The following is a 25,237-nucleotide window of genomic DNA, read 5'->3' as shown; positions in this document are numbered from 1 at the left end:
AACTTGGCTCCTTCCCACCTTCTGCCATTGTTTCCCACATGCTTTTATTTTGTGTCTTTCTCTCTTCTTTTCCGCCTACTCCCTAGCCACATTAACTCAATGTGTAATCTTTTTCACTCATAAGACCAATTTTGAGAAATGTGACCTCTGGCCAAATGGGAGAAAGCAGTAACATAATTTACAGAATAACGCACACTGTCTAATGCTTACGAAGAATTGAAAGAGGAAAAAATACAAGGACAAGCCACGTCTCTTTCTGTTGTTGCATGCTGTAGTTCTTTGGGCAAAGCCAGCTCATCTTCCAGACAGATCCTCATGGGCGGCCTTCCTATCTTGTTGAATTCACCTTTGCCCTTATTTAATTTTCAAGGGTGAGGAATCAGTTTTCTCAGCATGCTGACTTCTCTTAGCTTGAGTTTTTCCTGAAGACCATTGAGGAAACATTGTCAGGTGTACCTGAGTTTTCTCACCAAAGGGTGTGGAAGTTGAGATATTTATCAACACCTTCTTGGCTTGAGGGTTGCTGTTGGGGTGTTAATTCCCTGGCCTTGCACACAGGCTGAGCACCGTGTCGACCCTCCAGCCAAGAGATGCAGGAATGCCTTGGCATATGAGGAAATTCTCTGCTGATGCCTCCAGTGTGTACCCAGGGGCTGTGCATGGGCACTGAGCTTTCTTCTCAAACACCAAGCACATTAGCCATGTTTATCAAGTACAGAGACTAATGTATAAAAAGTAATAGTGATTTTTTTATTAATATTCAATGAGAAACATAACCACCAGGAATTTGAATGGTGTCATCTGACAATGACAGCCTCTTTTAGTGGTCATATCCTGGTGAGAAGCCAGGTTGTCTTCACAAACAGATTGGGGATGTCAGAGTTGATAACATGAGCTTCTTAGCTGGTATCATTGAGCTCTGTAGAGCAATGGTGTCCATCTCCAAGTCCCTCCCAGGGAGGAACAGCCTTGGAGACTCCTGCAAAACCCTCTTTCTTGGATCTGATTCTGTTTTTCTACTTTTACTATAGAATACACTTTGCTGACCACTCTCCTCTTCCTAACCGTGCAGTTCCTCAGCCATAAACATTAGATTTATAATCATAATCCATGTATACTTCCCCAAGCTCACCTTAATTTCATTCTTGGAGTCACCAGTAATCTCTTAGTCACAGCCCCAGATGGCTGCTCTTCTCTATAACTTTTGGCTTCTTTGTCATCTCCTAACTAAGATTAACGTCAGTTTTGGATTCTTTGCTGTTCAGCTAGTTTCCTGCAAATATTTTCTTGACAAAATTTAGAGAGTTAGTTAGAAGCAATAGTTTTTTTTTTTTTAAAAATCATTGATACCTGTTCATTTTAGCAGAGTGGAAAGAACTCTGGTGGTCATTAGGTTGAACAATGTGGAAGTGGCAATATTTAGCCACTTTTGACTTACAAGATATCAGTTTCATATGGGCCAGTTGATAGAAAGACGCTTCCTTTTAAAAACTGAGTCAAGATGTCTGTGTTATATCTATGTGGCTTTTATGTGCCCCCCATCTATGTGGGTCTTATTTACCCATCTGTAAAATGGGTTTGGTTAGAAAAATTCTAAGGAGCTTTCCAACAGCAGCAGTCTCTAGTTTTATGAATCCTGGGGAGATGGCAAGGCTCCAGGAAAAGGGTCACTACCATGACTACCACATGGAAATCCTGCTTCAAGGATGTTTTTATTTCTGTTATCTTTTTTATATCTACAATCTTAGAGAGGAACATGTTTTTTCAGGTATATGTTTATGCCTAGGAGTTCTCCCCTGTCCTTTTCTCATGTCTTCTTACGGGACAGTTTTACCTTTCCCTCACTGCTCTAGTCTGAGCTTTATGTTCCCACAGCAGACTCAAGCAATAGGGGACTATCTCCACTGTTTATCCTTGACCCCTTGCTTCTCCATTTATGCTAATATGAAAGTCCTGTGTGGCAGTGAGGATACTCTCTTGAGAGACCTTGTTCCCTGTAGTGGCTCCATTCCAATAATTCTTCAGTCCCTCTGTGACCTGGAATCCACTGATGCTACCACCTTTACACCATTCCTCATCCCCCTCATCCCATTTATCTCTGCCATGTTCCAGCTCAGATTCTAGTCCCCGACATAATAACTACTCCCTTGCCTATGTGTGGCACATATTGCCCCTTTCTCCTTTTCACCTGGCCAAAGTCTAGCCCTGATTCCTTTTAACTCTTGACTCATTGCCTATACTTGCCCATCTAAACACAGCTGGAGAAAAATCTACCACTGTGTTGGCTGGTTTCCCTTTCTATTCATGGCTACAAACCACTCAGGGGCCCTTTGAGTGGCTGGGTAGTCTGATCATATTTCCCACATCCATTTAGTCTCTTGTTGGCTTAGGTAATTGTTCCATATCTTCTCTTCTGTCTCATTTGCACTTCTCTTCTGTCTCATTTCCACTGATACTTTTCTTGTTTCATGAAGAAAACAGCAGCCTCTGTGAATAGAATGTCCCCTCACCCCCACCATCACACTACAGACCTTCCCTCTGCACCCATGGTCTCTGCCTTTGTTCCCTTTTCTCTGAATGAACTGAGTGCTCCTGCCAGGATCAGGGTCACACCCTCCACTTAGGAAGTGGAGTGCCATGCTTTCTTGCTTGTTCTCACAACTCTTCCCTCTCTCCCGGATCATTGGGTTTACCTTTCTGTATCACCCACATATATGTATACTTTTCCCTTTTAAAAAGAATTTCTGGAATTTCCAGCTATCACTCCATTTTGTGATCCTCTTTAAGACCAAATTCCTCAGTAGAATCATTCACACATTTCTGTAATAACATCATTCCACGGTCTCCCCATTCTGTAATCTTTCATCAGCTACTACTGATTTCTTTGTACCATTTTTAGTTTTTTTAAAATTTTTATTTATTTATGAGAGAGAGAGAGAGAGAGAGAGAGAGGCAGAGACACAGGCAGAGGGAGAAGCAGGCTCCATGCACCGGGAGCCCGACGTGGGACTCGATCCCGGGTCTCCAGGATCGGGCCAAAGGCAGGCGCCAAACCGCTGCGCCACCCAGGGATCCCCCCATTTTTAGTTTTTAAAGAGCTTATCTCTTTAGAAATATTTCATCTCCATTCCAGAGACTACATCACATGGGGGAATGGCTGGTTGGTAGTTTAAAACAGAGAAAAAGCAGCTAAATATTTTAGAGAAAAGTGAAACCATTCCATTCCATCACCTTTGTTGAAGCATTTCAATTTACTCTGTACCTTGGATGTGCTCTCTCTAGCCTGCAGCTGAGCTGAAGGCACATTAAGTTTGTGTAACTGGGCTTGAAGGAAAGCTTGGAGACCATTTGTTCTCTTCAATCTCTTTGGTTTGCAACTGTCAGATTCAATTTTGAGGGGAAGAGTCCAGAGCGTCATTGAAAGTTAGGAAAAGGGGAAGAGCTATAGCCCAATCTGTTAGATTATGTCAAAGTCAAAGTCTTCACCCTGTAGCAGTTTTAGCAAAGAAGTATTTTTAGCACTGATAGCTGAGAGGTAGAGCATGTCACTGGGATACCTGTGTATTGATGCAGACTGGCAGGGATACAGACCAATTACTAGAATCTCTGCCTTGTATTTTGATGGAATGTTTTATTCCATGGGCAGACTTCTCAGGCAAGATTTGCCATACTGTTGATGAGAAAGGTAAGCTTCATATTCACACACTTGGAGATATGTCCTGCTTCAGTGTTAGTGTATTCATGCCGTGGTTCAAGTCATGCCCTGTCTGCCTGTATTTTCACTCATCTAACAAATGGTAATTGTGCTACATTTGTTATGCTGTGCTTCTGATTAGTCAGAGGCTCAGGCCTAATAAGGTATAGCTCTCTTTTCTTGATTTGTTAAAAGGCATGCTTGTCACTGGATTATTTTGAAAATGTTTAAAAATTGCAGATAGAGGGAATTCTGGGTAAGTGTCAGTAGTCTGGAAGGCATAGTTTATTATATTTTACAATCCTCTTACAAACACGGGGCAATTAGATAGCAAAGCTGGAAACCCACAGACAATGGTTAGAACAAAGCCAGGTGACAAGATGTCCCCTTGAATCCCAGGAACAGGTAGGACAGACAGACCCCAGTGCCACAAGACCTGCCTGGTAACTGTGTGGCAGGAAGAAGTAAGGTGAAGCATCTGGGGGACTGAAGGGGTTGCAGAAGAGGGAAATCCAGAATTAGACAGGTGGTATCCAGTGGAAAGCTTGAATATTGCCTGGAAATGTGGGCTCCTTCTTCATTCATTTTTTTTAAAAAAGCACTTACTGATTGTCCATACTGTGCCAGGCACAGTTTCAGACATCAGAGAGGTCAGGTCAAACCAAATGGAAAATCGCTCTCTATTCTTGTTTATTCTTATATAGAGCTTATGTTCCAGAAGAGAAACCTACAGACAAATATGATTTTGGAGACAAAGATATGCTGAAGAAAATAAAAGGGCAATGGGAAGGAAATAGGTGACAGAGGTGAGGAAATTCTGATATTACAGAATAAATATTTTTTAATGAATTCCATTTACATTGGAGTTGACAGGTGAGTGAATGTAACTTAGGGAACCCAATTTAAAAAAACCCAGAATTATCAGGAAAACCTTTGCTATGGTCTGAATGTGTCCCCAAAAGTCATATGTTGACATCATGACCCCCAAAAGTGATAGTATTAGGAGGTGGGGCCTTTGCAAGGTGCTAAATCATGAGGGTGAAGCCCTCATAAATGGGATTCGTGCCTTTATAAAAGAGGCTCCGGAGAGATCTCCAGTGCTTTCCACCATGTGAGGATACTGTGAGAAGATGCCAGTTTATGAACCAGGAAGAGGGCCCTCTCCAAAACATGACCATGCTGGTGACTTGATCTTGGGCTTCCTAGGCGTCAGAACTATGAGTAATAAATCTGTTGTTTGTATCCCACCCAGTCTGTGATATTTTATTACAGCAGCCCTCATGGACTAAGACAGCCCATTTGATTGTTTGATACAGTGTTGAAAATGATTAACTTATATAGGTTAATCATTCTGCTTTGCAGTCATGACAACAAACATTCCTTATCGAATACCAAAGGCTGCCTTCATCTAAAATCAGAATCAATAATTTTGATAACATACTTATCCTAGGCTAAAAAACAATGATATTATTTCCAAAACAAGAGATCCAGAGGAACTTCTAAGATTGGTGCAGTGATTCAACCTTGTCGTTAGTGATCCAGCTTTGCTACCCACAGGATGTTAAGGTGGCGGCCATAGTTCTGGACATCCAGGTCTCACATAGCCATGTCTTAATGTAAGAAGGAGAAATAAAGTCTGTCCCATCTCTTTTTTCTCTCTTGTCGCTTCTCTTTCTCTCTTAAAACAATTATTTTATTGAAGTATATTATTCATGCAGAAAAGTGTGTGTATCCTAAATATACAGCTTGTTATCTTTTCACAAACTAAACACATCTGATATACAACACTCAGATCAAGAAACAGATGATAATTAGCACCCAAGAAGTCTCTCATAAGCCCTTTTTCCATTTCTACATTCTCCAATTGTAACTGGTTGTATAATATTAAATTCCTAACAGTACAGATAAATTTGCCTGTTTTGAACTTTAAATAGAACCACATACTATGTACTGTCTTGTGTTGCCTTTTTCACTCATTGTGTTTGTGAGATTCACAGGAATTTTTTTTGTGTACAGTTGTAAATTGCTTTCATTGCTTTATAGTACTCTATTGTCTATTCTGTTGATGAGTATTTGAATAGTAACCAGTTTTGTTGTGAGTAGTGCTGCAATGAACATTCTAGTACATATTTCTTGGTTGTATGCCTGTATTTCTTTTGGATATACTGTATAGACTATTTCATTTTTATTATTTATTTATCTTTAAATATTTTACTTATTTATTTGACAGCACAAGCAAGGGAGCAGCAGAGGGAGAGAAAGAAGCAGGCTCTCTGTTGAACAGGGAGCCCAATATGGGACTTGATCCTAGGACCCTGGGATCATGACCTGAGCCAAAGGCAGACACTTAACTGATTAAACCACCCAGGTGCACCAACTGTTTCATTTTTAGTAGGGAGACAAGTCTTTCTTGATGTTCTGTATTCTATTTCCTTTTAAGCTTTATTGGTAAATATTGAGTCATATGTCCATCTCCTATTTGCGGCAGAACCAGAGAAAGAAAGTAGCCAGTCATGTGCCATTAAATCTTCAACCAGCCCTCTCTGTATGAAGATTTGAGAAGTGGGGCTGACTTGTAGCATTTGCCAGTTGCTTTGATGTAAATGCTTCCACCGTAGCCAATATCAAGGTACCAATGTTACATCAACCAGCTTACAAAGCAGCTCTCCTAAACTAGTACAGGCCAGCTTCTAATACCACTAGGTCTCATTTTTGTTCATTAAAGTTTGGCTCTGCCAGAAAAAAAGAGGACAGGGGAAGAGTGGAGAAGTTTCTTCTGTAGGTAACTAGTGTTTTCACATTAATGATTGAGTTATTATCATGGATAAATTAATAAAACACCATTCTCTTCCAAAGGTTGTTCTTGTAAAATTCTGACTGTTGGTGAAAACTGGCTTTTAAAGATGTTAGGATAGACTAGATTTATGCTGTGGTTATAACCCAAAATACAGCAGCTCAACACATAGGTTGTTTCTTACTCATGCCCCATCCTCTGTAGTTAAGCAACCCTCCAGAGCTGCTGTTCTCAATGCCATGATTCAGTGGCCTGGATGACTCCTGGGTTAGGACTCCTCATTTCAACACTCAGGCCCCAAGGTCATTGCTGAGCAAGGGAGAGAGGCAATGGCTATGCATGGATTTGTAGGAAGAGCTTCTGTTCAGATGTGACTTATTACTTCCCCTCAGAGGTCATTGGCTAGAACTGGTTATCTGGTCCCTTTGGGAGGACATATGGGATATTTGATGCACTGTAAATTCTGTCTGCCACAGAGAATGTCTACATAGGGCCATTCGTTTTGGTTTTGCTTGTTAAGGCTTACTTTAAAACCTTTATGTTTATTTCCATTCTTGAATTTGTCTGAGTTATTTAAGAAAATAGCTGAAGCTGAACTCACAGAATTATCCACTAGTAATGCATTTTCTCAGAAAATAGAAGAGAGAAGAAACTATTAAACAATAGTAGGATCAATTGTAAGGAACGTTTTCTTTTTTTTAGATTATTTATTTATTTATTCATGAGAGCCAGAGAGAGAGAGAGAGAGAGAGAGAGAGAGAAAGAGAGGGGGCGGGGGCAGAGACACAGGCAGAGGGAGAAGCAGGCTCCATGCAGGAAGCCTGATGTGGGACTCGATCCTGGGTCTCCGGGATCATGCCCTGGTCTGAAGGCAGGCACTAAACTGTTGAGCTACCCAGGCTGCCCCGGAATATTTTCTATATACAAGTAACAGGCATTTGTGTTGGACTCTCTCTCCAGTGTATAGAATGCTTGAGGCATAATACTTATTTTGTAAATACCATAGTCATCTAGGCAAGTCATCAGCGGTTGTTAAAACCACTGGGTTAAAGGTTGTTTGGCAAGGGAAATATTCATATAGTCTTAAAAGTGTCATCCACAGATTATTTATTACTTACAATGGGGGAAAGTACAATTAAAATGGAGAGACTGAGTAAGACATTGCCTTTTCCAAGTGATCAAATTTAATATTGTCAGTAGTGTGTCACAGTGAAACTATGTGCCCCATAAGATGCATTGAGGAAGGATGTAACATCATTTATGCAGAATTCATGCCAAAATTTAAGGTAATCATGAGGGTAAAATTGGGTGGACTAAATTGAGGACCATCCTTGAAAAAATTCAGTTACAATGAATGTCCATGTCAGAGGGACACCCAGGTGGCTCAGTCTGTTAAGCGTCTGACTCTGTCTTGGCCCGGGTCTCAATCTCAGGGTTGTAAGTTCAAGCCCTATGTTGGGCTCCGTGCTGGGTGTGGAGCCTACTTAATTAAAAAAAAATATATGTATAAAAGTCAGTGCCACAAAGCCAACATATTGATATAGATTAAAGGCATCTCAAGAATCATTGTGATCATATGCAGTGTGTGGTTTTGGATTGGATTCTGAAAAAGTGAAGCTATAAAGGACGTTATTGGGACAATGTGGAGATTTAGATTACAGACTAAATAATAGATAATATTGTATCAATGTTAAATTTCCAAATTCGATCAGTATATTGTGGTTACATGGGAGAATGACTTTGGTCTTAGGAGAAATGTGCTGAATATTCATGAGTGAAGTGTCATATATACAAATAGCTTTCAAATGATTCCCCTAAAAGGATATGTATATATTTATATACATAAGTATGTGTAATTGTGTAACAGCACACACAAATGTAGAGATAGGGAGACAAATGGGAAGAAAAGGCAAATATGGCAACTTTTTAACTTTTGGCTCACGTAGGTGAAGATTATATAAGCCTGGATCTTCTACTCTTGCAACTTTTCTATGGTTATGAAATTTTTCAAAATAAAAAGAATTAAGAAAATACTGTTGCTCCCATTTATTCTGAAGTTTCACAACTCAATTCATTCTCTAATATTTGGGCCAAATCTTAATGGGATCAACTCCACTATGTTTAACCTATACTTATCTGGTAAGAACTGAACTTTAAGAGGAAGGATTCTTAGCAATCAACACCTTACCCTGAATATCTGTGGAACAAGGGTAAGAGCCCACCCAGAGAAAATGTCATGTGTTCGGATTAATATGGCATCATGACTGGAAATGAGGATTAGTTTTCTATAAGAAACAATGACATCAGGAAGAGTAAAACTAGAGATAATTTCCCCTTTATCACTTTTGTCAGTTTAAATTGTGGTATTACCCACAATTGGCAGCGGGGGCGGGGGGGACCTTGTTTAATTCTTGAATAACACTGGTGATACTTGATATGATTACGTTGTGAGGAAAATGAGTTAGCATAATCTGGTGCTAAATGAATAAACTGTCTTTTTACAACAGGCCCTGTAATTTTGTGAGAAGAGTATCAATGTCAGTTGAACCGATACAGATGATGAACTTCAAAAAGAAGCAGAATTCAGATAAATATGTATTTTCTCTAAAATAAAAAAACTTGAAATTCTGTGCTGGGAACTTCTGGGAGCATTCTGTGAGAAAGAGGTTGATGGATTTGTAGAAGCAATATTGATACCATGCCTTTTATGAGTCCAAATCCAAATGGGAGAACAGCAGATTTGTGTGGGATAGTTTTGCTCAGAACTGAAAACAAGAGTCATTTTTTTTGGTTGTTCAAGGTAATCGTTAAAGCCTCAATCCTGGACCTTCTTGTGAATAGCATGGAGAAACAAATGATGATGTTTTAAGATGTTTTCATTATTTTGTCATTGCCTTAAAAGTCTGAAATGAGCTTTTTAACCTTCCCTTTTTTAATTTAGTTTTTGTTTTTGTTTGGTTTGGTTCTACTTTTTGAAATACATTGAGAACAAAGCATTATTTGTGGTAAATATGTCTCATAGGGCTGGAACACTCTGGCTGCCACAGCTTCTCCTAAAACCACGTGGGAAAGGCATCCACACTGTTAGATTTAATTACAAATATTTAAATACCTTTCAGTACAAGCCCTGGATAAAATGAGGGCAGAGGGACACAATATGGAGTTGTGCACTTACCTAAAAGTTTTTATTTGATGAAATGGCTCATAGATAGATGTTGAATAGAGAATAACATGGTTGGTGTATATTATGACCTGCATGTAACCTTAGATGTGGAGCTTAAAGTAGTCTCTTGGTGTTTTATAAGATCCTCTTCTCCAGGACCCAATAGCATTCTGTCACCAGGCAACATTGTACTTCTGCCTGCAGGGTATCATTCCCAGCTGTGTCTGAGTAAATATTATGACAGCACTAATTATGGGGTTCATGGAAGTCATATGCATGGTACTCCTTTCTGGGTGTTGTTCAGTGGGCATCATCTGCACTCCAGGTGCGGCATTGTGGAGAGCAGTTACTCAAATTGAGGTCCATAAGCCCGCAGCAGCAGCAGCAGCAGCAGCAGCAGCAGCAGCACCTGGGGGCTTATTAGAGATGCTAGCTCTGGGCCCCACCTACTGACTCAAAACCCTGGGAGTGGGGCTCAGAAAGGTGTGTTTTAACAAGCTCTCTCTGGGTAATTCTGTGAAGTCTAAGAACCTTAGATTTCCAATAGGTGTGAGACAACAGACATATGACTTTACACTTCTCTGAAGAAAGTCATGAAAATCATGTTTGTTTACCCTGCAAACAAGAGTTGTTGTGAGAAACTCAAGTGAATAAACACTTATCTATAAGATGTGATAAGAAATAGGTTTTTACAAATGGAAATGTGCTACAAAGTAATTTCCTTAAAACATGGCATTATTGAAAAGAGTAATATAAAGAGGCAAAGCTAGATTTTGCAGCATCTAGCATAACTACTATATACTTAAGATTAAAAAAAAATTTTCTTGTTACATTGTGGGACATGGTAAGTGAGATCTTCCTCATTTGAGTTTCTTCATCTAATGGCTCCTTCTTTCTCATTAAGAGTTCTTAAGGAACTGAACAAAGATTACATTAGTATATAACTCCTCAAGGGACTCTGTTGTGTCTAGAATCACAAAGCGTTCAAACCCTTTTGGAAAGCAGATGTTGAACTAAACTCAGTCCTAGAACCTGTTTCTATGTTGATAAAAGCTTTGCTGCCTTTCTTTTCCTTAGACATGTCCCCTGAGCAAATGTCAAAGACAATTCGTGGATAAGGGAGCCTGTTGACTGGACTGAGGCGTTTCTTGCCCTTATTGTGGAGGGGGTTTCTCCTGAGTGGGCAGGAGAAACTTCTCTGTTGTTTTTAATTCCCCAAATTTAGTAGTGTGCTGGTAAATGTTAGCTAACTGCTGTGCAGGGGTTGGGGAGGTAGTCCTGGATTGTACCATTGGCTAATTTTGGTGATAGTAATACTCCCACTGTGGCCAATTTCAGGCTAACCAACAATGATGTCACTGGAATGGAGCTGGGACAGCCGGCTGTCACTGTCCTGTGCCAGCTGGCCTGAGCATACTACTGCCTAAAGTACATGCTTCCCAGCACTCTGAGATTGAAGGAGGTGAGAATTGAGTTAGCCCTTGGTGGATGTGGGTAGGAGAGGAGGAATCACTTTTGGTTCACAGGCTTGGCCTGTGGGGAGAGAGACAGATCTACTGGTTTTCAGTAGATGAGAAAATATATTTGTGTGTTTAAGCCAACTCCTTTCCATGCTAATGTGTTAGCCCCTATGTTAGGGGAGCTTTAAAATGTTGGATTCTAGGGTGGCTGCTGCAGAAAACCCCAAAAAGATTCTGTGTTTCTATTAATGTAGTGAGTTCCAACATAAAGTGTAAGGCTAGGAAGAACTTCACACCTCAGATTTTCAGATAAATGACTAGCAACGACCCTTATTCCCAGCTAAGGCTGCCCCAAGAAAAAACTGTGCGTGAACAGTTCTTCATTGTTCTAGAAGGCTATTGCGTATGTATATTTGCTCTTGTAGGAACGAATAAGAGAGTCTGCAGTCCAAATTAAGACTTGGAAGTAGTTTCCAGGGCAGCATAATTTTTGAAGCAAACTCCTCCTCCTCAAAGAATCATGTTTATATACCAAGAGCAGCAAATGTACATATTTACTTTTGTTAGTACCTGAGTAACCAAGGTATTTAGAGAGAAGAGGAAAGGACTTCAAATAAATGTTTAACAACAGACCAGCGTAAAGGAAATCAGTAGAACTGGGTGGTAAGAATGCTCTTGGAAGACCTAGAATGTGGAAGGTTTGTTTTATAAGTCTATTGTTCACTTACACAGTTCTTGAAATAAGGCCATTTTATGGGGGGGGGGGGAATGATGGGGTACCTGACCTACCAGATCTATGTTGAAGTATGACAAAACTCTTTGTTGAATCTCAGCATTTCTGAACTTTGTATCTCCCAAAAGTCAGAACTTTCCAAACAGAATCAAAGAGAACAGAGCTATAAAAATCTTAATGAGTGAGTTGAGTGGAAATCAATAAAATATCTAGGATAAAAACAATTCCATATTAGATTTGTTGAAATTTAATGTTTATGTTTTTGTTTCATATTCGTATTTTTTAAATCTTGTCTTGGATAAAGCAGGACAATAAGTGTTGTAGGAGAAGATTATTACTACACTTGCACGTAAAATGAGTTAGGCTTATGAAGGGTTGAATTTGGAACTCCTGGGCAGATTAAAAGGTATGGGAATGTGTCTAAAAGGTTTGTTGTGTCTTCTGTATTGCTGAGGTTTGTGTTCATCCAGATACAGATTTTAACATAAGTATAATTTCTTGGGAAAGAATCCCAGGAAATATCTGGATGAGTAGAAGTTAGGGAAGGGAAATAATTCAGTGAAGATATGTTATCAAATGAGTTGCCCCTATGAGCAACTGGTACTCAGTCCTGCTGGAGGTTTCAATGAAACAGGTAGAACATGCCTCTGAATTGTCCCAAATGAAAAAGCAAGAAAACTGGTATATTTATTCAGCTCACTTTCTGCCACTGGTTGAAGGTGGCTTCCAGAGTCTTTATTTGAAATTCCCATCTTGCTTCAGCCTGATAGAAGCTCTCTGGACAGAAAGTTCCATGGATTTGTAGTAAGGATTTGTCACTACACAGAGGCAGGACATTCCTTAGTGCAGCAATGTCCAAAAAAGTTGAATGGAGCCATTAATGTGAGTTACCTACGTAATTTTGAATTTTCTAAGAGCCAGGTAAGTAACCCTGGTGAAATTATTTTAATATAGATTTTAGGCTTGTACATCCAAAACCTTATTTCAACCTGTAGACAATATAAATATTATTGAGATATGTTATTTTTTTGCCCCAAATCTTTGAAATTTGGCATGCATTTTACCTTGACAGCATAGCTTACATCTCAGTTCACACTAATTACTTTTCTAGTGCTCACATGGGGCTAGTGGCTACTGTGTTGAATAGTGCATTTCTAGGGGAATGGATTGGTGCTTGACTCACTTTTTACTGCATTTGGGGGTAATGTGTCAGTTATTCTCTAAGCAACCCCCAAAATTAATTCTACTCAGTACACCAGGGAGCCAAATACTTAAATTGAGTTTTTTGGCCCAACTAATGATTTACTTTCTCAACTGGATTATATCCCTCTGATTTCTCAAGATACAAACCCTAGGAAATGCAGTCTTCTGTTTATTTTACAGAAGTATTTTGATTTATCAACATTTTGAAAACTTTAACATTTTTAATGTCTTTGACAATTAACATTTTTAATGCTACTGTTCTCGTTAATATATCAGTGTAGAATTTTACTAGTAAAAATTGGTGCTCATTTACCTTTTGCTTTCTCCCTCCACCAGCCAAATATTTGTGGAACACCTTCTTTGGGCCATGCATAAGTTAGGCCATGTGGCCTTTCAGTGAAGAGATAAAAGGCCTGCCTTCATGGAGCTTACCGTTTGGTAAGGAAACAGAATACTATATAAATAAGTTCCATGAAGAACGGAGTCCTTGTTTTGTTTTTTGGGTGGGTTTTTTTTTAAGTCATTAGAATTTTAGAGTAGTTTTAGGTTCACAGCAAATTTTTTTTTAAGATTTGAGAGAGCGAGAGCTAAAAAGAGAGAGGGAAAGAGCCTGAGCAGGGGGAGGGGCAGAAGGAGAAGCAGACTCCCTGCTTAGCAGGGAGTCCAATGGTGAGGGGAAAGGAATTCAGGACCCTGGATCATGACCCAGCTGAAGGCAGATGCTTAACTGACTGAGTCACCAAGGCACCCCTGGTTCACAGCAAAATTAAGAGGATGGTGCAGAGATGTGTATGAACCTTCTACCCCCTCATATGCGCAGTCTCCCCACCATCAACCTCCCTCACTAGAGTGTACGTTTGTTACAGTTAGTGAACCTGCAGTGACACATCCATAATCACCCAAAGTCCATACTTTGTTAAAAGGAACAGGTCTTAGCAAATGGTTTTTACAGGGTGTTACTAAGCTTTATCTTATTTAAATCAAATGCCATGTGTAAAACTCAAGTATCATACGTAATAATAAGTTGGATAGTGGTTATTTAAAATCCTCTTAAAAGAGTATTTTCAGAACTTGTCACCTTGCAGTTCCTTTTACTTAGAGCCCTGGTTTAGATTCTTTGAACTAATTTACAGGGAACTTTTAGGGATTCACCTATACTGTAAAATGAGTTTCAGTAAGTCTGTTTAGGAGGACATTTACACTGCCAAATTTTGCATCCATTTGTGCCTAGTCTATGGGGATTCAAGTATCTTGCTTTCCCTGGGCTGTCAGATGCATGGCTGAATCACTTTTGTGCCATCTTTCTGACCTAAACCTTAGAGGACTTTGAAAAGTAGCTGCCAGCAGGGCAGGTCAAAGACTTTGTATTTCCATATTTCCAGTTGAGCCCTAAGAGGTATTTGAGTTGCTAATGTGAACAAGGCTATGGTTTCTCTATTAATTAAGGTCATTTTATTCGTTGGGTGAAATGTGAAAGCTTTTAATAATTTAAAGATGTTTTCAAGCATAATCGACTTTTAAGGTTTCAGATGCTAAAGAAAAAATGATAACTAAAGCATTGGCACTTGGAAAGGTTTTACTGCAGCTGATTACATATGCAGGGTATTTCTGGAGTTATGCTAGGAAGATTCCTTCAGTAGGATTTAACAGGCTGAGCATAATAGAATGTTTTATTACATAATAATTGTCTTTAATGGGCGTGGGCATTTCATTTGGCTACTGCAATCTAGCTAATGTAACTCTAATCGAAAAGATTGCATTTACTTTTAAATATCTTTAACACATCAGACTGGGTCAGTGGATTCAGTATTGGAGATCATCTGTTTTGTTTTCATAGATCTCATTTTCCAGGATGTATCACTTTCTGAAGCTTCTTTAAAAGTCATTTCCCAATAGACAAAGGTAGCAGGTTGGATTCCTTTCTATATATCTGCTAAGTTTTTCAATGGTTGTGAGCAAAATAGAAAAGGATGCTGGCTACCTTAAGCAAAAGAAGACTTCCTAGAAAGAGAAGGATTAAGAGAATTGATAGAAGGCCTGAGCCTCAGGCTTTGCAGACAGTCAGGAGCCAAAGGGTACAACAAGGATAACTTAGGTTGGGGTTTCTAGAACCTGAGATGGAGATTTTTGTACACATGACTTATGGAGGGAATGCTTTATGGAGAAAATTGTAAGGGAGTGAGGAAAACAGAAGTTTCCCTGAGGAAGGGAAGCAAAAAATGAGGGTTCAGGTGAAGTCTAGCTTGAGCTGGCTTCCACAAGGAGCTCTGGAGCTTTTCATCAGAGAATAAATAGTTCCACATCCTGGTATAGTGCCAGCGTCTTGTGCTCCTCTGTCATTGGCTATGGATTGCTTCTAGAAGGAGCATAGCCTCCCAGGCAGCCATGTCCTGGTGAAGTAGCTCTCTGGAGGAGGGGAGAAATAGATTTAGAGAATTGTCCAGTTTCCATGATATCCATACTCTTATCATCACTACTTTTAGGCTACCAGGGTGACGATACTGGATGTCAAGCTGGGGAGAAAGGTGAGCCAAAGCGTGCACGACAAGCTCTTATGAGCCAGTATGAGCTGGATCTAGCAAATTACTGTTCCCAGGCATCTCCTGGAGAGGGGCTAGTTGTGTGTCAAGGGCAGTTCTTTGGAAAAAGAGGCAGTTGTAAGCTGATAGCAGTTGGGGATAGGTGCACTGGTCCACAAAAGGTCTGAGAAACATCTAGAGGCTGATGCAACATAGGGAACATGGAAAGCCTGACACCGCAGGAATAGGAAGGCCAGCAGGCCTGCCCCTCTTGCTGCTGCTTTCACTGCTTCCTTAGCAATCCACTCACTGCCATTGTGTCACAAACTGAAAATGCAAAGTCTTCAGAGGTATAAAATGGTCCTGCTTAAGGCACATGCCCCCCTGTGGTTCCACCCAGAAAGTATGAGAAAAGATGTAGCCTACTGTCTTTCAGTAGCAGAGGGAAGCATTCACTTTCACCAAGAGACCATGACTGGGGGCAATGGTGATTCCCAGAGAGGAGGCTGGGGAACTCTTACCAGTGGGAAATGGAGGCTGCTTAGCATCAATGGTAAGATTTACTACAGGTGGAGGGGAAGTTGGCATAATTATAACAAAAGGAACTAACGTTTATCATTTTTTACTTAATGCCCATACTTATTTGCTGGTAACTGTTTTTAGCTATTCCATTTAGGGTGATAGAAATTGTTGGTTGCCTGCTTCTCTACGAAGCCTTTCTCCTAAACTTCTTCTTTGATGGCAGTATCCTACTATCATCATCCTAACTTTAAGAAGCTAAAAAATGCCATGTAGTGGCCCTGATTGGAGGTCTTTAGGGAGGTGAACTTTCTGGGAAAGATTTGTCCCTTATAAAGTAGGTGGGTAAAGGGAAACTCCCAACACCTTTTCTTCCTGCTTTGAATGAAGTCATATAAGAACCTGGTGCTTGGAGCTGTGGTAGCATCATGTAATGAGTGGAAAGGCAAGAAAAGCACAGAAAAGCTGACTGGTAACCATGATGTGATACTGTTAGATGAATCTGAAACCACTCATTTTTGTTATTACACAGACCTTATACATTCCTATTATTCTTTTATCTGGGGGTTCATTTATAATATGTTATTTCGCAGTATCTTATGAAGGATATATTTTTTTTAAAGATTTATTTGAGAGAGGGATAGCATGTGTGTGAGTGGGGGGAGGGGCAGAAGGAGTGAATTTTCTAGCCACTCCCTGATAAGCACAGAGCCTAATATGTAGCTCTATCACATGATCCATGAGATCATGACCTGAACCTAAGCCAAGAATATGAAGTTCAACTGACAGAGCCAACCAGGCTACCCTGTAAGGCATATATTCTTACTCTGATTTCACATAGAGGGAAACTGAGGCAAAAATTGTTAAATAACTTGATCTGAGGCATGACAAAAGTTCAGACTTTTCTGTCTGACTCCAGGGTCTGCAGGTCTTCCTCTGTACCAGACTACTTTCTTAAATATTAACAACACTTCCCACTGACATGTTCAGTATAGTAAGACCTCTGTTTTTTCTTTTTTTTCCTGCTTTGTCCTTATGGCATCCCTGCTGGTTATATATTGAAACCTGAGTTATCCAAAAATCAGTCTTGTAGAGCTATCAGGCTGATGGTGAGGATCACATCTCTATAGGAAGAAAACCATCTATGACAATAGGGAAACAACCCATGAATATCAAATTCCATTAGAATAGCTCCAAACGAGAGTGTGAACAACCATTTCCAACTGAGGCCTGGGTCAACTGTGATCTACATGGGAAAGGTCTACCTCATGAGAGTTCCCAGTTGTAGTGTAGGGAGGCCTTCACTGCGCAGTGCTTCTCAGAATTTATGGCTAACATGAGAGAAGTACTGGTACATGATGGTAAAACTCTCACTTAGAGAAAACTCAATACTCCAGAATGTCAAACTACTCATACTCAGTGATGCCAGCATTCTCAAAATTTCCTGTACCTGGATACTAATATCATAACTGCTATTGTTCCTTCTTTGAGTTTTGCTCTTGATTATGTCTTCATTACAGACTAAAGATTTTCCCTTTTTATGGTAGTCCTGATGACTTAGTTACTCCCTCTAAACACATACTAAAATGTGTTTAAATATAAAATAAACCTTTTAGATAATATATTGGTGATAGGACAGTTGTTAATAGAAAAATGAAACGACATGAAAGCATTGTCAAGCATGTTATTAAAACTTCTTTGGCTAGAACTTGAGTCATGCTGAGAGGGTATCCAAAGGATGTCATTGTTTTTATGTGCTCATTCCCCCACCAGCAGATGGTTCTGTGCTCTCTCACACCCCACATACCCTTAAGTTGTGAAAGTTAATGAAAATCTAACTTTTCCTTAATCCCTTTTGTTCATTTTACTTGAATCAATGGTGGGATTAAACTGAGACAACATTCTAAGACTTCATGACATAACTGGCAATTTTCTTTGGTGACTATGTTGGGTCCCACATGAATATTGATAGAAAAGATCAAACACTAAACATATCTATTTTCTAGACATTATGCTGGGTAGACCATGCCAAGAGAACCTAATAAATGGAGTTGTTCTCTTTTGGTTATATAGTGTCAGAGTTGGGGTGGCCATAAATCATATTCTGTATTTGTAGATAAGTAAATTGTGGGGCAGAAGTTTAAGTAACCTTGAACACAAGGGCAAATTATGGTCTGAGTGCTCACCTCTGTTGTCCTGTCATGATCCCTCTTCTACAATAGCCTGTAGGTGAGTACCTGTTTGGGATGATGTTTTTTTTTTTTTTTTTTTTTTTTTTTTAAATATTTTTTTTAATTTTTTTTATTTATTTATGATAGAGAGAGAGAGAGAGAGAGAGAGAGGCAGAGACACAGGCAGAGGGAGAAGCAGGCTCCATGCACTGGGAGCCTGACGTGGGATTCGATCCCGGGTCTCCAGGATCGCGCCCTGGGCCAAAGGCAGGCGCCAAACCGCTGCGCCACCCAGGGATCCCCTAGGATGATGTTTTTAAAGGTCTTAGAAAACTACAAAAAAATGTGGAATGCTTGTCATAAAATTGTTTCATTGGAATTTCTCTTGTGGAGTATCACCTTTCATAAAAGGGTTAGGAGAAGCAGTTAAGTGAGTATGTAAAATGTCCTTAGTAAAATAAGAGGTAGATGACTATGTTAATTGACACCTAGAATTAAAAAATATTCTGTGAAATGTGATAAGTAAACTCCTGCATTCTTACTTGGCATTATTAGTTAATGTGAAATTTAAAGAATAGGAATTTCTCATCACTTTCCCAATTGGTCATATATCTTAATATAAAGCCACCCTCCAAAGATATATATGCTTGAGTCACGTAACCTTTCTCTGATTATAGTAAATATTACCTTAGGCCTGCCCAAAGAATAAGAAAGTGTCACCAAACTTTCTTGAGTCAGTTGCTGTACTTACATAAATTATGTAGTGTCAACATTATACCCGATTCTTGGCTTTTCCATTGTAACAGTACATTTTTTGCTGGGTAATACACTATACCTCAAAACTTACTGATTTGAAATAATGAGCTTTTATTTAGCTCATTGGTCTGTGGGTGTTCTGGGTAGTTATGCAGTTCTAGGCTGGATTTGGTTGTGTTCTGCTGGTTGGCTTCTGTGGGGGGTGGTCAGGTGGAGATCAGCTTGGGTTTGGCTGATCCATGGTTTGGGATTTCGGGATGCCAAGGGCCTTTTTCCTTTTTTTGGATTATTTATTCATGAAAGAGAGAGAAAGAGACAGAGGCAGAGGGAGGAGTAGGCTCCCTGCGGCAGAGCCCAATGAGGGACTTGATCCCAGGACCTGGGATCATGTCCTGAGCCAAAGGCAGATGCTCAACCACTGAGCCACCCAGGTGCCCCCCAAAGGCCTTTTTCCGTGCAATATTTCCTATTCCAGAAGGCTAGTCTTAGCATGTTTTCATAGTAGCAACAAGGTTCTAGAAAAGAGTAGAAGCTACAAAACTTTTTGAAACCTTGCCTTAGAATTGGCTAGGGTGTTGCTTCTGCCTCATTCAATTGGCAGAAGCAAGTTACATGTCCAAGCCCTGATTCATGGGGTGATGAAATAGATTCCATCTCCTGGCAGGAGGAGGTGCAGGGTCCTGTGACAACAGGATGAATTAATTGGTGGTTATTTTTGCAGTCTGCTGCATGCTGATTCCCTGATTTAACAGTCAGTAATCATTATTTATTCAACACTAAAATATTTTTTACAGAGAGCATGTGTGAGCATGGGGGAGGGGCAGAGGGAAAGAGGGAATCTTAAGTGGGATGGGGCTTGATCCCATGACACTGAGATCATGACCTGAACCAAAATCAAGAGTTGAATGCTTAACCGACTGAGCCACCCAGGCACCCCTCACTAAAATACTTTAAAAATTCGTCTCTCACCGCAACTGATCCAAGCCACCATCTCACCTGTCTGACCACAATAACTCCCTGACCTACCTCCCTACCTCCACTTTGGGCTATCTCTAATCTGTTTTCCACACATCAAGCATGGTGACCTTTTAAAAATATAAATCAATTCTTGCCTCTTGTCACCCATAGAACAATCTGTACTCTTTTCCTTGGCCCAAAATATCCCATAGTGACCTGGCTTCGATCCAGCTGCAACCTTCTTTGCCTCCTATGAAGTCCTGGAGCATGTCATACCCATTCTGTCTCAGGGACTTTGTAATCACTGGACCTTCCCCCTGCTGTATTCCTTTCCAGCTTTTCATAGGACTTCTTTCTTCTTGTACCCACATCCTCAGCCACCTGGGTCAAATAGGATTCTTCTGATTACTTTCCATCATATTGCTTTGTGTACTTTCTTGATAATCCTGTTTGATTTGTTAATTTACATGTTTATTACTTATCTCTTCCACCAAAATGTGTGCTTCGTAAAGTCAAAGACAGTATCTGATTTTACACATCACTGTATATAGTAGTCACTTATTAAATGTTCATTGATTTCCTACAGAGCAAACCTTACATGAAAGTTTTACTAAATAATAAAATTAAGTAATACTTGTAACCTTCCTTTTAAAATGTGTTTTATTTTCCAGATTTTTATGGCAACATACCCAGTGACACATCACAAAGATTGATCATGACAAATGATCTTTTATTTTGGAAATAGAATTGGGATGGTCCAAAGAATTACAAGTGGATGCATCTGATGCTGCATATATATAGTGATGACATTTACAGAAGAAACATATTAGTACCTTGCTTAATACAACACAGGTAAACATTTTCAGAGAGGAGTCTTTGTCAGATAAAGGCCTCAGTAGTCAGAGCCTGGTTTTCCAAAAGGAGAAGAGAGCTCTCTGAAATTGAATTTTATTCGTGCTTCAGAGAGAAATGAAATCTCTCCATCATGAAAAATGAGTATCAGGTGCTTTTGATTTGCTTTGATCAGCTGCTAATCAGAAGAGATGAAGAAAGAGATGCAAGTTAATGAAGAAGCCAGACATTTGATAGGCAGTTGTGTTGCAGGAGGGTTTATGGTTGTTAATTAGATGATGGCCTTGGGAAATCCACTGTGAGAGGGAGAGATGGAGGAGGAAGTGGTATATTACACAGCCTCTCCCTAGGTCATCCCGTCTTGAAGTGTTTATGCTAAAATGCTTTGAGTCACAGAAACTACATTTTGAATGAGACACACCTGGCACTTTGAAGATGCCAGAGGACCTTTTTATAGGTCCTCTATATGTTAGTAATGATTCACATCTATACCTTGGTAATTAGTCATTTCCTCTCTTAGCATGAATAGTTTGGAAACACATTGCAGTGTACATTTGTAATTCAGGATGACTGCCAAATATCCACAATCCCTTTTCTAGCTGGGAGAATTCCTTCCTTTTGGAGTCTGTTGATGCCAGAGAAGCCAGACACTTAGTTTCCCAGCCTCCTTTGCAGCGAGGGCATCTGCATGTGGCTTAGGTTTGGGTTTAGGTGATCAGATAAACATGGCCTAGACTATGAGGAAAGCAGAGCAGGAAAGAATTCATTTTCTTGGTGGAAGTGGTGGCAGTTGGGGTCATAGGGCCGGGAGGAACAATGATTAGTGCAGATGCTGGTGGCATTACAAATTATGAGACAACACATACATGCCCTCACTGGGCAGACTGGAATTCAAGCCATGGTCCATGTTAGGCTCCTTTGCCTCTCCTTGGTTCTTTCCTCAGGCTTTACAGCAATGTTACATGTTTCCTATTACTATCCTTTTGATAAATTCTTTTACTCTTTAGTAAAACAGGGTCACTTTTTGTTGCTTATACATAAGAGCCATGACCAGCTCCCTCTAATTAATAATGCTTATGAGGCAGTAATTAGTTATATTTCATTAAATATATTGCCCCTTATATGGTAAACACAATTATATGTTAGTGTGGCCAAGTACCACCCAAATATTGAGAATTTTATTTGGGAAGATTTAAAAGTTTGGTTTCATTGGTTTCTAGGTTCTTTATTAATTAAATCATAACCATAATTTTAAAATTAGGACACTTTAAGTCAATGTTATGCTTCACTCTTGAAAAAGATGTCACTTTCTTCTGAAAATAGTTTCATTAAATAGAATTAGTCTATTTAACAATTTTCTGTGGAGTCTGATCATTCTCATTTTATGTTTTAGGAGATATCAGGGAGGCAAACGTTTGCTGCTGCCACAAAGAGAGTAATTACCTTTGGTAAAAAGTTTGAGCAGAAGCTTATAAAGATTAATATATATTTAATACTTGAAGATCTATGTGGCTCGATAACTATTTAAAATATTTTATTGGAAACTTGCTAAAACCAAGAATTATGAAGCACTAGAGAGTAAGAACTGAATAATGTTTGTGTAATTCCTCTTTGCAAAACAGCTCTTAAGAATTTATAGTCTAAGGGGACACCTGGGTGGCTCAGTAGTTGAGCATCTGTCTTTGGCTTGGATCATGATCCTGGGGTCCTGAGATGGAGTCCTGCATCAGGCTCCCTGCAGGGACCCTGCTTCTCCCTCTGCCTATGTCTCTGCCTCTCTCTCTGGGCCTCTCATGAATAAATAAAATCTTTCTTAAAAATTAAAAAAAAGAATTTATAGTCTAAGGCACTGGTACTCAAAGTCTGGTCCACAGACCTGTGCTGTCTGCATACTATGACTGGTTAAACAGTGAAATGTGAAATTTCTGCCAGAACATCATTCAGTACACTGTTCAGTCCAGCTGATGTTTTGCATAAGAACTTCTTGAAGGAAACAGTGATTTGATTTGTATCCTTGTGCAAGTTCCTTATCTTGTCATTGATCATAACAAAAAGTTTGTATACTGGCCACTTTGAGTAGCAGCAGTAATTGAGTGATAATAGATACGACAAAAAACAATAACTAGTGATTACATCAACCTGTGGAACAGCAAAATACGATTTTACATTAATGTTCATTTCAAAACAAATATTTAAATCAAGTACTTATTTTTTTAAGACTTTTTATTTTTCCATGAGAGTGAGAGAGAGAGAGAGAGAGACAGAGAGACAGAGACACAGGCAGAGGGAGAAGCAGGCTCCATGCAGGGAGCCTGACATGGGACTCCATCCCAGGTTTCCAGGATCATGCCCTGGCCGAAGGCAGTGCTAAACCACTGAGCCATCCAGGCTGCCCTCAAGTACTTATTTTAAGACCCTATTATCCTCTTTTTATAAGCGAACTTTGGACAAGTGCTAAATGCAAAACAGTACTCTGGATTTTGTTGAGTTTACAGAAACATCTGAGATAATCATGATCATCAGGATTTTTCCAACCTTATAAGCAGGAAAAGAGAGAAAAATGGTTGTATATGTTTCAAATACCAGATATGGTGAATGCTCAAGGCTGTTTTTAATAAGAATTATAGCCCATTAGAAAGGTCTACATAGTATCTTAAATAAATATTGGGTAAGTTGATTGTTAACATTTTTACCTCAAATATGTGTGCGTGTGTGTATGTATGAATTGGTAGCTCTTAAGAGATTTAAAAAAAAAAAAAACTATTTGCCCCAGGGCACCTGATGGCTCAGTGGGTTAAATGTCTGACTCTTGATTTCGGCTCAGGTCTTGATCTCAGGGTCATGAGATTATGCCCTATATCTGGTTCCATGCTGAGCATGGAGCCTGTTTAAGATTTTCTCCCCCTCCGCCTCCCCCTCCCAGCCCTGCTTTCATGCCTCCTCTCTCTCTCTCAAAAAACTAAAACAAAAACCAAAACTTTTGCCCCTGGAGGAGTATTTATAGATAAAAATAATGATAATAGTAAAGTAAGACATTGGCTTTTTTGTTAATAAAGAGTTATTTTCTAATATTTACCCATCATTCTTTCAAATAAAGCACCAGATCTAAAAATTAAAAATATTTTTTATCATTATTAAACTAGAAACAGCCAAAATTCACCTGTGGTATTATATTGGAGGTTAGAAGAGTGGTTATGTACATCTGAAATTAACCATAATTCAATTTTTAAAAAAGAGGGGTTGTGTTTGGAGAATCTTGTCAGGAAGAAGGCACAAGAAACTTTGAGCTGCTGAAAATGTTCTAGGTCTGTGCTATGCAATATGGCAGCCAGTAGCCACTGTGGCTATTTAAATGTAATTTAAATAAAGTTACAAGTTAAATTCCTCAGCAGTACTGGCCACATTTGATGTGCTCAGTGACATGGTGGACAATAGCTAATGAATGGGGCAGTACAGAATTATATTTCTTTACAGAACTTTTCTATCATTGTAGAAATTCCTATTGGACAGTGCTGTGTTCGATGTGGGTCTGGGTGTTGCTTGAGTGTACAAATATTGAGTGTCAATATTCGTCAAGTCTTACACTTAAGACTTACTGTAGTAAGTTATACATCAATGTGAGAAGTATATAAAGAAAAAATCAGACATTTGTCTCTATTGGCTTTTTCAGTCCAGCTCAAGAGATGTCTGTGCCATTTCCGAATACTGAGAAGTCTGGGCAGGGACTTAGTTGAAATAGATAAGATGTACTTCCAAGACCTATACCACTAGGTACCCTCCGTGGAGCTAGGTGACCCTCTATGAAGCATGTGTCAAAGGTGTATGGGGCAGGGCAAAGGCTGCCTTAGATCTACCAGCCTAAAAGGGGGATCCTGGGACACCTTAAGAATAATAACAGTCTTTGGAATATCATTACCAGAGGAGATCTTATTCTCTACATGGGAGATGGAAAAGTTGTTGAAACACTTTTTATTAATGTTGGGTTTGCTGTTAGTCATTTTACAACCTTGCTTTTATGATGGAGACATTCTTCTCATCACTCATGTCTATGGCGGGTGGGTGGTGCTGGGGCAACAATTAATGAGAAAATAGTATATAAATTAGATTAACGGTTTCTTTTTTCTTGTGGTTTTTATATGAACACTTCCTCCTTTTATTTTTTCTTTTCATATTTTGAGGATGTCAGCAGGGTTAGATCACTTTTCTGGTTTTCTTTCTTTTTTTTCTTTTTCTTTTCTTTTCTTTTTTTTTTTTTTTTTTTTTTTTTTTTTTTTACTTTTCTGGTTTTCTATTCATTTAAAACCCTATTATTCAAGATGTATTCTGGTAAGCAGCAGCATTGATATCACCTGGAGTTTGGTAAAATGCAGATTGTTGGCCCCTCTCCCAGACCTAAAAGCCAGAGCCTGTATCTCA

The 25,237-nt window shown here is 39.4% G+C and overlaps 1 protein-coding gene across 8 annotated transcripts in view; it reads left to right on the top strand.

Annotated features, from left to right (window-relative positions):
- PAK5 (p21 (RAC1) activated kinase 5) overlaps window positions 1–25,237 on the top strand; it is a 278,705-nt gene that overhangs the window by 61,807 nt on the left and 191,661 nt on the right. For 2 of the 8 annotated variants that reach the window (XM_041733440.1, XM_041733437.1), the window contains one exon: window positions 20,641–20,821. The exons of the other annotated variants lie outside the window; for them this stretch is intronic. The gene's annotated coding sequence lies outside the window, so the exon portion shown is untranslated. The remainder of the gene's footprint in view (window positions 1–20,640; window positions 20,822–25,237) is intronic. 8 annotated transcript variants of the gene reach the window in all.

The sequence above is a fragment of the Vulpes lagopus genome, chromosome 18 (assembly GCF_018345385.1).
Source record: "Vulpes lagopus strain Blue_001 chromosome 18, ASM1834538v1, whole genome shotgun sequence".
In the NCBI taxonomy this organism is placed as follows: domain Eukaryota; kingdom Metazoa; phylum Chordata; class Mammalia; order Carnivora; family Canidae; genus Vulpes; species Vulpes lagopus.
This window is presented reverse-complemented; position numbering and strand designations above follow the sequence as displayed.